Below are 14520 nucleotides of genomic sequence, written 5' to 3' on the forward strand. Positions count from 1 at the left end.
TCTTCTCTAGCTTATGCGTTTTAAATAATGAGAAAACGATTGAAGATTAGTTTAATGAAATCAGCTAATGTCTTACTTCAACGTTTGACCTTTAGGTTTCACGCGCACTGTTGATGGAGTGTTGTTGCTAACAGTTTTGTTGGTTTCCGGAATTGCTGCAAACTGTTTGACATTTCTAATGCAGAAAAGCGGGAATTGTGTAATTAAATGTTTTTCATTAAAAATTACAGTGAAGTCAAAAAGTTTATAACAAATACCCATCAAGACGCAAGAATAAGGCTACACTAGTAACAACAAGTTTTAATGTTATCAAAGCCCATACAAGCTGATAGAAAAGTGTAACCCTCCAGAATTTGAAATTAAAAGTTCTTCAGACGCGGTGTTGATGGTCGCCCCTCTGCGCGAAGGCTAACCACTAAGGTATGTCTTTATAGTAAACAACTAGGAGGAGAGCGCGGTGTCGTGTTAAATTTACTGGCAAAACGAGCTACAAAGTTTTCTGCGTTACAGGAATATCACAAAGCACTCGATTTTTTGGCAAATATTCAGGGGTCAATGAAAACCTAGGGCAATTTTTTTGTCAAGCAGGAATTTGTTTCAGTCTGCAATAACGTCTACAAAATCTTCATCAGTAACGTTTTTACTCATCAGATGTAAAATAAAATAAATGTAATGCCGCTTTCGGTTTTATTTCTACGTAAGGGTTAGCAATTCACATATGTCTTTGGCATAAAAAAACAAATTTTTTATTTCATTCGTTCTCATAATTTTTATAGTTATTTCCAAAATGTATTCTTTGTGTAATCAATAAACACTGTCACAAAGTAATTCTCTGGACAGCATAAACACATTTTTAATTGCGAAACAAGTTAAATCTAAACACAAAAATATCAAACACATTCCAATTAAGTCTATTTTTAGAAACAATTTAATTTTGAAATGATTGAGTAAATAAGCTAGAAGTCAACACGATGTTTCTCAGTTCTCGCGTTTTCCTCTCTTTACTTACTTTTATTCAGTAAATTCCCACGGAAACCTCCTTCCCTTTTAAACACATTGTTATCTTGAGTGTAGCTTTTACAACTCTGTAGGTGAGCCAACTGTATTCCGAGTCGTTTGTGTCCTTTTGAGGTACATGAAGGCACAGCGTGTGTGACAAGTCTTCACAGATAGGAATTCCATTTTTCTCAGAATTCAGATATTATATCACAAAGAACCATGTTGTAACAATTTCTAATCAAACTGTATTATGGTCACTAAACATGCAGCTCGTTTAACTAACTATAATTTTATAAACCAAAGTTGTGTTTAACATCCTTCATTGTGGTCACGAGTTGTACGGCTGTGTTTACTGATTCTTATTGTGTACATTACACTAAGCATTGAATATATTATTTTACTGCTTTGTCATATCGCGACTAATTTCTATTGAGAGAAAATGTAGTTCTAATTGTTTACAGAAATAAAACAAAATATTTCCAAAAGTGAATGCTCACTTTGTAAATATATTATATTTTTGTTTCTTTGTTAGTGGCTTATAAAAACTAAAGATATCTGTAGTTTAAAATTCTGTCTTTTAAACAAGTCGTTTGTTGAGAGAACGTCAAATACGATACACTTCCAGAATTATGTTGACATTCACAACTAACTATAAATGTGTTTAATGATGGGTTTAATAAAAACCACTTACTTTTCTTTACATGAAGATAAGCTGGGGTCATAGTTAATTAATATGCTAATAATTAAATATTTTGTCTTGGTCTTAAACTCTGTTTTTTGTTCTTGACTACTAAAAAAATGCTTAGCTAATACTTTCTCGTTAGTTCATCTTGAGATGATTCAATAATTTTACTTCTAACACTGCAATACAGACGCCGCCGTCTGATCGTGTTAGTCATTTCGTATTCTCAAAATCAGCAAAAAGGAAATAATGGTCTATTCCTTTATTGCATGCACCTTTATGCATAGGCTAAGATAGACAATGCGAATTGGAAAAAATAAGATGCTGACACAGCAACTAGAAAAACGTTCTCCGAAGCTGGAGTACCTTCCTACCTTCCATGACTCTACTCTCACCACGAGGGTATGTCACTTGTGAGCGGCCAGGCGTGCTGGACCCACTGCCATGCAGACAACCTTAGGAGGACAGAAAACTGCATCCGGCCGTGTGACTAGAGGAGAGATGCAGTGAGGTCAGTAATTTGTCCTTAAGGCAACCGCATGGCCCTGAACATGGTCAGGAATTAAAACAAGCAAATATCATCCGCGATCAAAGACAGCAAAGGCCGCCTGTTACCTCGCCAGAAAAAGCACCGTTAAGCAGATCTTCAACACTCGAGTTTTCATAGAAAAACATCTCTAGTGGGTAAATGATTTGTACTATAAGTTTACTGGACTTTAAGAAGATCTTTAACAGAATTTAGTACTAGTAACTATTTGGAACTACTGCACCCGTTTAATGTGGAGAAAAGATTGATATGGACCATTAAGGCTCCGTACAACAATTCCAGGCGCTCCTCACATGACGGTGCGTGCATGCATAGGATGATTGCTTTCCGCAATACTTTTCAACATCTAGTAAGAGAAAAACATACGTGAATCATTCCAGAATCCACCACCAATTTAAGTGCGAACAGGGTCGAGATCAGCACGGGAATGATGTCTGATGCAGCTTGGCTGAGATCCGAATAAGAAGTGTAGTCCTTTAAGTACTTCAATCCCAAACAGGGTGGCTGTGCGGAGGACATTGGTCACAGAATCACACTAACAATATTGGCAACTACCAGACTTAAAAATTTAAATAACACAAAGAGCAGTATTTTCACCAAATTCAATCTCTTCAAAACCTCTCGCTGTGCCCATCCTGCTGGAAGTCTGAGGAACGTGGACCCTGCTAACAGAACAAAATTCAATCGTTTGAGATGAAATGCTTCAAGAGATTCCTTAGTATCTATGACGGACAACGGAAGATGAAAGACTTTCTTCACGACCTAATTAAAGAGTGATGAGAAATGAACTTTGGGCAGCCAACCTTCACTGTATTGGTGACAGGCGCTAACCGTTGCGCCACCGGACTGCCTCTTGGCATCATGGGACAATGTTCTCGGAAGCTCTAGTCACAAGAGTAAACTGTGCTTCACGAGGACAGTTCACTATTTTTCGACCTCCAACAAACATCTGAAAAACACCGAGGCAGCGGTTGCGTCCATGAGGTCCATCGAAAGATACAGAAAGGCATGAAGGCATCTTCACTATTTCAGTAAGCTCTTTTCTGCGATGGTAGGTGTAGGCTCACGATGAACAAAGTGAAGGAAGAAGAGAAGGCTAGCAATGAATATATAAATACATGTATAAATGAATAATAGAAATGCGCTAACTAAAAGCACAAATATTTTTAGGACAATTGTTACTATTATATGGTTTATAATGTTTGTAAAGTTATTTAAGCTGGAATTGGGGGGTACAGAAAGTGTTACAAAAATTAAATTGTTATTATTATTGTAGCCCGACTGATCCGCTTTTCTTACTTCAGGTCTGACTACAGACACTGCGGTCGGATCATCCGTTATTCGCCCTTAGTGAATACTATTTGAAAAGCTACTTCCGTAGAAACTTTAAAACGGTAATTTGATGATTTGACCTTTTTTCATTTATCTTTTTAAAAAAGAAATCCACATCCAAACAGAGATAAGGATCTCTTAGAATTTGAAGGACGTTTTCTGAAGTCAAAGTTGTTATTTAGCATCATTAGTTATGTTTTTTTTTCATTTTCACAGGGGATGTAACAAATAAAATCCGATGAATATTTGACTCAGCATCACAGTAATCATACCTCCTGTATTTAGCCCGTATGTCACACAGAGACACGATGTCCTGTCTACTTATGGAGAAAGTTATGATGCACAGTATATAATAATCTTTCAAACTGTGTTCCCCTATCTTCAACCTAAATTTTCAAAATGATGAACACAAGCGGAATCTTTAAGATTTGCAAGTAGTTGAAGTAATTGGGGGTAAAGTCTTTCTTAAACAAAGTCTAAAACATTGTTCTAAGTGAAGCTTGAACTTGGAAGAATTGTGATAGTAGACGAAAAAGAGTACACAGCTATTTGTTTGTGGGAGTAACATCATAATCTCAACAAAGATCAGCAAAGCCTCATCATTGATGTTGACCTCAAGATTGGTCCAAACAAAGACACAAGTTTCCCAAGCGACTATTGGTAACATGGATCCCATGTACACACAAGAAACTATTACCAACATGACTGTCAGCGCCCTCTGACGGCTGCAACTGTCTGATACGACAGAACTCGTCCCTTCTCGCCATTTTAATGCCGTCTTCAGCTTGATTATTGTCACTAAAGTCGCCGTCGACACGATGATGTAAACAGCAACGGGATATGCAAATCCTAACAGATTGTTATTAAATATTATCAGTATTCTTCTGTTGGCGAGGTAGAACTCGGTTTGCAAAATCATCCGAATACTTTTTCCTTGTACGATAACCGCCTCTATGTAAAAACAAAGAGGATAAACAGAATAACAAAGCTGAAAAACCACGAAAGCCGTTAGAATAACTGTCGCCATGGTACGCGTGCTAATCAGTGTAGAAGCTCGGAGAGGAAACACCACACACACGCAACGTTCTACCGCGATCACCATGGTGATAAAAGACGATGTAGATCGTAGGGTGTAGACCACGCTTAACACAGCAAAAAAAACCTGTTTGTTATATTTCTCAAAGGTCGCTTCGTCAGACCACTCGATGAAGTAGCTCACAGGCTGCGATATAAACATGGACAACAAGAAGGCGCAGTCCGTGAGAGCCAAGGAGAAGAGACAGAGGTTCATCCTATCGCGGAGACCCTGACTGTAGAACACAACACAGTTGATGACATTACCCGGGATACCGATAAGACACACCAGTGGGGTGAGACCTACAAATACAATTAAATCAACTAATTTGTAGATGGCGAAGCTTGGCTCACTTGGAGATAGGACTGCTGATGTCACCCCGGGTATCGTCACGTTAAACGACTCATTCATTATTCATAAACAATCACAATGTTATTTTCTAGAAACCAGCGGTACTACCTCTGTTTTAAAACATTTTGTTCGAGACTCAGAAAACAGGCTACTTTTATAGCTCCTTAATAATTATGAAGAGAGAAACGAAGCAGAAAGCTTCTTATTAAAAGAAATACATTTTAATTCTTACCTGTTCATTTTTAAAACTATTTAATATATGAATATTTCATAACCCTTTGATTTTTAAATACTAGAAACTACAAGGAAGTTGTTAATGCGAAAATATATCAAATGTTCCTGGAAACATTGTTAATTTGCAAGTAAAATTTCTTATGTGTGCGTATGTGTAAATTTACAAGCGCGCGTGTGTGTGTGATTTCTTCTTAGTGCTTTTGCAATTACGCAACCGTTTGTTCCGTTTTGTATAAGTTAAAATTTAGAAGTGACATTATTATTTTATTTTATTTTATTTATTTTCTATTTAAATGAATTCAAATAATGAGGAAACGATTGTTCTTTACTCAAATGAAATCAAGTAATAACTTACTTCAACATATGACCTTTAAGATTTCAAGCGCAGTTTTGATGGTGTGTGTTTGGTTTTTAAAAATCCTGTTGATTTCCGGAATTGCTGCAACCTGTTTGACATTTCTAAAGCATCCAAGGAGGAATTATTAAATTAAACGTTTCTAATTTTAAGTTACAGTGAACAGGAAAAGTTTCTAACAAATACTCAACTAGACACAGAAATAAAGACACACTTGTCACAACAAGCTTTAATAATATCAAAGCCCATGAAAGCTGATAGAAATTTGTATTTCAATTCGAGTAAACTGATATACTGTACTGGATACCTAGATGGGGGAGGGAGATGATGTATACACACGACTCTTTACTACAGTGATAAAGGAATGTACTGAGTATGCCCGCAGCAGGTAGTAACTATAGGAATGTATCTCTCTAAACAGGATACATCAACAAACACCTACAAATCAAAGGTAGCAAATTAAAGGTTTGTTTGCATTTATTAATAATTTAATTGACTAAACTGAATTTCTTCAAATGTCTGAAAAGTTGTTTTTCTATAATGTTAATCGGTAACATATGAGCAAATAAATTTTAAAAAAAGAAAATGTAAAGATTAGAAGATAAGAGCGTGACAATCCTGATTTTATTCCCTTCTACGACTTTGGTGATTTTTGTGTGCATTTCATTTGTGTATTACATGTCAGGACATCTTTATTGACATTAAAAGACGAATGGAAATCAATCGTCACAATCCAGTTAAAACGAATCGGATGTTTTCGAATTCGGTGACGAATACAGTCAAATCTCGCTACTATGCCACCTACCGGGACCGAGCAAAAGTGGCATAGTAGCGAGATTTGACTGTATATTTTTCCCGTAAGTTAAAGTTGACTACCCTTGATACCTTTATGTTCTCAATACTGTGATTCTATATCAACAAAGTGCAATGAAAAGATTGTAAAATTTGCATGTATTAACATTGGTACGTATTTTACATTGTAGGTAGACTTGCTCAACAACACATAGTCTCTTTTCCCCTCCTTTTGCATTTTTTATCACAATAGATAGTGAAGAAAGTGATCACGTGTGTGTATGAACGCGTGTTTACGTTTGCATACGTTCATACGAGTGCACAGCTAGTGATCTAGGCAAATGTACAATTTCATAAATTTTTTGAAGCTATTTACGTGAAATATTTTACTTATATTTTAAATATTATACTTATGATGCAAGTCATTTGCCGTTTTATTGTTTTAACAACCAAAAAATTGAACTTTATCCATTGTAATATAGTCAGTCTATGACTGCATTAACATGAGATGTTCATGCACTCAATACACACTATTGCTACGGCTTTAATTTTGTTTATAATGATTCAATCGACATCAGCTACAATTGTAAACAATGAGATTTTTATAAGACACAGCCACGATCACTGCTAAACATTTTAAACTTATTTGATACACAGAGGTGAAAATTCCTTACACGCGAAATCAGTCTTGACATGGACGCGAATGTCTGCGAATGAAATTTTGATCGATGTTTCTATTAACCTACAAAACAAACAAATCTCTGTGGAACACGTTTTACAATGTATTTTGAAACCAGTTATGTTGTTTGAACCTTAAGAAATATAGGTTTTCTTTTCTTGTAGTAAAATTAAATGATAGACTGTATTGGTATGGGACTGAGAATTCGCATTTTGTGAAATACGTTAAAAGTTTCAAAGTAACAGAAGATTATTTACACAATGTATACAAACATAGTGTGAAATCGGTATAAACATTAAAATTTAAATATTACTTAATATTTTCTTTTTATTTTTGGTTGTGTTATCATTCATGTTGAATTGAGTAGTCGACAACCGACTTCGACATGGCGCTTAACCAACCGAACCTTCGCCTACTTTCAAACATAACGAAATACCTGGTTAGTTGACTTCCGCTTCTCGCTACTGTTCACGGGAAGTAACTCTTCAAGGAACAATTTCTAAGCAATAATGTTGTGACCTCCCTTATGTAGTCTTTTGCGCACAGCTCGATGTGTGATATGATGCTACCCCTACTTCTAACGCCGAGTACTATCCAACGAGAATGATTTGGATTTGTTTCTTTGTGTCGCGTGCTGTAGTGATGGTTGAGGTTTTGGCGGTTAGTTATTTATTCCGTTTAAGGACGAGAGGGCTGAGGCGTCGTGTATCTTTCGGTAGAGACCATGTGGCAGGCCACAGACCTACAGTGTGGTACGATGGTGATCAGGGGTGGTGGGAGATTGGATGGGTGCACAACTGGCAGGGTCAATATTTGTCGGTCAGACACGAGTAATATGCATGGGGAAACTAGAGGCTCTCTTTCCTTCTGAGTCCCCACTGTTTGTAGTCTTTAGTGTTTTTAAGACACAAGATATTTTATACCATACCCTTTAAGAGTACAGTGCATGAAGTTTTTATTCTCAAAAAAAAAAAAAAAAAAAAAATACGTACTATGTATTCCGTCATTCTTACCTTTTTTTCGACTACCGATAAATATTACTTTGTATTCTCCCCACGTGTGTTTATATGTTTGCGCTGGGGAACGATTGGTTTCGTCGCTCGCGTCGGGCGCGTGCATCTGTGTGACTGTGAGCAGAGCAACGTCTGATCGCGTTACGCGACACATGACACACTGACACGTTTGACAGTTTGTGTTTGTGTTTGTCAAATTGAGGTGATCTGCGTTCAGCAACAGAATAGCAAGGCTCCCTACACCTGCACCTTTTTTTTCAAGCATTTTGTTTATGTTTAAAGGAAATTTTTCTTTCACAAAGATTGATTCAATACAGATTATGCATATTTCTAATGCAGACATTTAAAAACCTTTGACAGTACCCATACGTTTCATTCACAATTTGACCATTTCCCAAACTCAGAAACTATCCACATAAAAAATATTCACACAAGAAAAACTCTGGAAATAATATATTAAATGACCCACCTCCTTCGATGTCTCAGGCTTGACATAATAATACAATTCCTTATAAGCATTTAATACATCTTTCCAAAAATTATTTTTCTGTTGTCTGTCATAGTAAACATTTGGGTCATATTTATCTATATCTACGAGTTTTGGGTATATCTTTATCACCACATCTTTCCATTGGTGTTCAGTGACATTTAGCTGTTTAATCCATATTAGCTTTAGCGCTTTTATATATTGATAAATGTTGAGTGTATTTAAACCACCATTACGAACAGTTTTCACTACAACTTTCCTGTTTATTCGATCATTGACTGGTCGTGCTTTGCGATGCTATAAATACAACTACAAATAAAACGCGCATTCAAAGGAGAAATAGATATAACATAACGAACACATACCTTAACTACACTCAAAAAAGTCCACATAATTTTGCCAACCATTCCTTTATTTTGTATACTTTAAAACTATTCAGGTTTTAACGCGTAAAAAATAACTATTAAAATATATAACCGTTGCTCTATACACTTACTTAAAAGGGTTACAAAATAAGTTATAATTCATACAGTCTCCATGAAACAATAATGTGAAATAAAAAACTATTTTATCACAGAAAAATAATTACTGCAATAACTTTTTTTACTTATAAGATGTGAAATAAAATAAATTTAAAGTCGCTATCGGTCTTATTTATCTTTAAGTATTACCATTTAAATATATCTTTGGAATATACCAAAGAAATTTCCCATTCTATTCGTTCTCATAATTTTTATATTTATTTCCCTAAGTTATCCTTTTTTTAATAAATAGACACGAATGTCACAATGTCATTCTCTGGACCTTTTGAATTGTGAAACAAAATAAGTTTATAGATAAAAAAAGACCAAATACAGTCTAAGTAAATCTATTTCACAAAACAGTTTAACTGTGAAATGTTTGAGTGAAAAAGCTACGAGTTCAGGCAATGTATCTCAATTCTCGTGTTTTTATCTCGTTGTTTACATTGATTGTTTAAAAGTTTCCCTCCACTTCAAAAACGATATTATCCTTGATATAGTATTTACATTTTCTGACGTCAGCCAACTGTATTTTAAATCGTGTCTGTTCTTTTGAGGTACATAAAGGTACATTGTGTTTCACAGCAACTGAGACTGACCAATGTATATCACATGACCGATTTCAATTGAGAGAAAATGTAGTTCAAATTCTTTACAGAAATAAAACAAGATATTTGCAAAACTGCACGCATACTTTGTATGTATATTATATTTTCGTTTCTTTATTAGTGGCTTATAAATACTAAAAGTATGTATCTATAGTTTAAAATTCTGTCTATCAACAAGTCAATGACACTGAGTTCACAGTACGCCACGGTAGAAGCTGGACAATGTCATTTTTCGTTTGTTGTGCGAACTGTCACATCACTACACTTCAAGGTTTATGCAGACATTAACAGCTAATTATGAATGTGTTTTTAATGGGTTTAAAAAAACTCACATCATTTTTTTTACTTGAAGATAAGCTGGGGAAGTAGCTAGTACCTAAATATTTGTCATTGTCTTAAACCCTGTTTTTCGTTCTTGACTACTACAAACATGCTAAGCTATTACTTTTTTGTTTGTTTGTTTGTCTTCAGATGATCCAGCAATGTTACGTCTAACACTGCAATGCGGATGCCCAGTCTATTTATGTTAACCATTCTGTATTCCGAAGATTAGCAAAATAGAACTGATGGCCTATTCCATTACTCAAAGGCTAAGATAGACAATCACGATAGAAAACAAAAGGAAGTGCATACTCAAGAAGGAAATACTGTGCCAGAACTATCGGACATCAGCCTAATGAGTGCACTCAGTAGAGTTAAGCTGAAGGAGCTCTAGCTGGCAACAAAGAAAAAGATCTATTGGAGAGCAGCCAACTCCACGCCGGAAGAAGCACCGTTAAGCAGATCTCACACATCCCGAGTCCTCGTGAGAAAGCATCTCTACTGCGTAAATGATTATACCAGTGATGCCCAACCCCTTTTCGCCGCTCCGTGCCATATCCATTTTCGGACAGCCGTGGTCGCGGGCTCACTTCACCGCAAAAATACAAAAAAAAAATAGAGCAGATACATTTTTTATTAGAAACAGTCTACTTACCATTAATATGTAGTATTAGTGGATCTTTGAAGTTGTTTACCCGAAACCAACTTCTGAATGTCCGGCCTCATCGTAGAGACAACCCAATCGAGTACTGAATCGAAATGTTCGTCCATCGAAAAAAAGATTGAGAGACGCCCCTAGGTGGATAAATACTTCTTCTTCCTTTTTTTTCGGTTTTTTAAGGTCTTCGTTTATACTAACATGCCGATTTTCCTGACTGATGGTATAAAAATAAGAGTTTCGCGGCCGTAGGTTGTGCATCTGAATTTATACCATAACTTTTATTGCACTTAAAGAAGACCTCTTAACAGAATGTTCAAGTAGAAAGTATTTGAGGTACTCGCCCGTTTAATGTGGAAAAGGTTTTGCATATGGACCATCAATAGGCTGTACAACCAGAGCCGACCACCACTTTAAATGCCAACGCGAATGGAATAAGAACGGAAAAACTAAGGTCGTGTACACACTGTTCTGATCAGCTTGGCAGAGATCCGAATAATGAGGTGAATCCTCTAATACATTGCTTGTGAATTTCATCCCCAAACAAGGGTACTGCAGGAAGAACATTGGTCAATGAATAACACTAAACAATATGTTAACTACCAGACTTAAATTTGGAAAGCAGAGAAAACATCAGTATTTCACCAAATTTCAATCTGTTCAACCTCTTCCGCTTGTTGTCCATCATGCTGTAGTTGAGCAACATAGGACCGCTACAGATACACATTCAATCGTTGAGATGATGCTTCAAGAGATTCCTTGTATCTATCTCAGATAGCGAAGATGAAATACTTGTACACGACATAATTAAGGCCTGATGGGTTCCTGACTGCCTGCAGTTTTAATGTGCACAACAACTTAGCTGTCGCATGAACAAGCTATCTAATATATTTTTTGTTTGGCGTAGTGGTAAATTCGCATTATCCCAACAATACAGAGATCCCTTACGTGCTTGAACAAACAATCTAAAAATTATCCAAAGATGGGCTCTCTCAATTTTGGCTTTTGTCGTTTCTAAATCTCGTATTATGAATGTTTAATAGTTATGTATATTTTCGTTATTTCCAGAGGTTTAATTTCATATCTTTTAGTGGCGAGCTGAAAGTTACCGATGCTCTCCTTATCAGGCCGTCCAGTGTTACATGAAACATCACACTGTACATCAAATCAACCTGAATGTCAGGAGACCGAACTCGTCTCTCGTCGTTTTGAAGTGCGTGAAGTTTACTTCTGTGACTACTTTCGTGACCACGCTTCAAATCAAAGTCTTATCAGAGTGAGACCGGCTACATAATTTTTAACAGTAGAAACTGCATCATCATAAAGATATCATTAACATGTTGCCCATAGAAATGAATCCCATGGGAAGTCCCTGGATGGTGGGAATGGAGGGACAGCAACACATTGTATTTCCCTGTAGTCAACTTGTATATTGCAAATAATTCTTTATTTTTCATCATGATTTAAATCTTTCCTCTGATATCTTTGTATGTGAGTAGCAGGATTATAGACAAACCGAAATGGTTTCAGTGTGTCCATCGGATTGTATTACCATAGGGAATCCATGGGAAGTCCCGATTGGGATGGACGGATGACAGCATACATAGCGATGCGGTATGAAGAAAAATATGTCCCATGGCAACCCTGCCATATACGCTGCACAACTAATGGACGACGATGACGACGACGCGATGCTGATGATGAATTAAAAATTTTAAGAGCATGCTTACTCTCCAAGAGACTCTCAATCAATACATCAAGAATATTCATACTCTCAGTGAAGCAATGACAAGTCAGACTAACAAGTCACTAATAAACATGTAACGACCACATCAGTAAAGTTCTCTTGGCATCATCGGACAATGTTCTCGGACGCTCTAGGTTACGAAGACAGTTCACTATATTTGCGGACAGCCACACCATTCAAGAGAAATCTGAAAAACTCCGAGGAAGCGGTTGCCTTGGTGAGGTTTGTCGAAAGATACGGAAAGGCATGATGGCAACTTCACTATTTCAGTAAGCTCTTTTCTTCGAATGGTGATACGCCAACGATGACAAGGCAACGTAAGAGAAGCTAGAAATAAAGATTTATAGTGGTATAGATATATATATTATAGTGATACTAGAGTAGTTTAATCTATGCCCTGGATTTCACGTTTCTCTAGTAGGTTGAACTCAACTGAAAACAAATATTTTAAGACATTTTACAATTACTGTTCACTGTTAAAATGTTTAAGCAATCAAAATTAAATTTTAATTATTATTGTAGTCCGCTTTTTTACTTCAGGGATAAAACACTGCGTCGTCATTCGTTAGTCGCAGCTGACAAGCCTTCGTGATTCTCTATTTAGAGTACTTCCGTTGAAAATTTAACTAGTTGAAAGATTTGACGACTTTATAATTTCCTTTAGGCTTCCAATTTAAGCACGTTATCCTTTCTACATTTGGGAAAGTTATGATATTGTATTAGCTATTTTTTAACTATTCCTTTATTTCAAACTAAAAAAAAAAAGGTGAACACAGCAAACATCTAATATTTCAAGTAGTTCAGTATTGCTTATATCTTTTTTCCACAGTCTAACAGTGTTCTAATAGTTGAACTTGAAGAATGGTGAAGTAGATGAAAGGTACCCAGATATTGCTCTGGAGCAAATTCGAATCAAATAAAGATAGCAAAGCTCATCATTGCGCATAACCTCAGATTGGCCAACAAAGATCACATTCCAAGCGACTTCGGTCTGGCACATGTACACACAAAACTCTTACCACATGACTGTCGCGCCCTCTGGCGGGTTACTGTCTGATACGACAGAACTGTCTTTCTCGCCATTTTACTGCCGTCTTCGCTTGATTATTGTCACTAAAGTCGCCGTCGACACGATGATGAACAGCAACGGGATATGCAAATCCTAACATTTTTAATAATTTTCTTTCTTCTGTTGGCGCGGAAGAACCTCGGTTTCATAAATCATGAATTTTTTGCTTGTACGATAACTGCTGTCTTTGTCAACAAGCAAAGCCGGAAAGAAGAATACAAAGCTGAAAAAACACGAAAGCGTTGAAACTTCGCCATTGGTGCGCGTGCTATTCAGTGTAGAAGCTGGAGAGGGAAACACCACACACACGGCAACGTTCTACCGCGTCTACCATGGTGCATGAAGAGTATGTGACTCTAATGTGCTGACCATGCTTTAACACAGCAAAAAAACCGTCCTTTATGTTTCTCAAAGGCCGCCTCATCAGCCCACTCGAGGAAGTAGCTCACTGCTTCCCATGAACAGACACAAGCAGGCGCAGTCCTGTTAGGGCGCCAGAGAGAGACAGAGGCTAATCTATCGCGAGACCCTGGCTGCAGAGAACACACAACATAGACATACCGCAGATTTAAACCGATACAGGGAACTTTTCAAACCGTGGTAGAACCTGTAACCAGAATAATTATTCAGTAATTTGTAGCATTGGCGGCTGTGGACTCAACCTGGGAGATAGACGCTGAATGTCAACCCCGGGTATCGTAACGTTCGAAAGACTCATTCTAATGTTCCGATAAAAAAATACAGTCGTTATTCTATCGAACCGATACTACCTTGTTTAACATATTGTTCAGTCTTATTACAACACTATCTTTTACTAGATCCTTTAATAATCTATGAAAAGAGGCAAGCGCAGAAAGCTTTTATAATAGTAGAAATAATTTAATGTAGTGCTGTTCAATTTTGCTATACTAATAAGTATTTTATAGCTCTTATTTTTTATAAATCTAGATTACAACCGCATTAAGTTGAATTATTTAAATGTGCGTAAAAACAACTTGTACTTTGCGAGTAAAATTTCCTATGTGTGGTATGTGTGAATGTGCACGCCCG

The sequence above is a fragment of the Pomacea canaliculata genome, linkage group LG6 (assembly GCF_003073045.1).
Source record: "Pomacea canaliculata isolate SZHN2017 linkage group LG6, ASM307304v1, whole genome shotgun sequence".
Classification (NCBI taxonomy): Eukaryota; Metazoa; Mollusca; class Gastropoda; order Architaenioglossa; family Ampullariidae; genus Pomacea; species Pomacea canaliculata.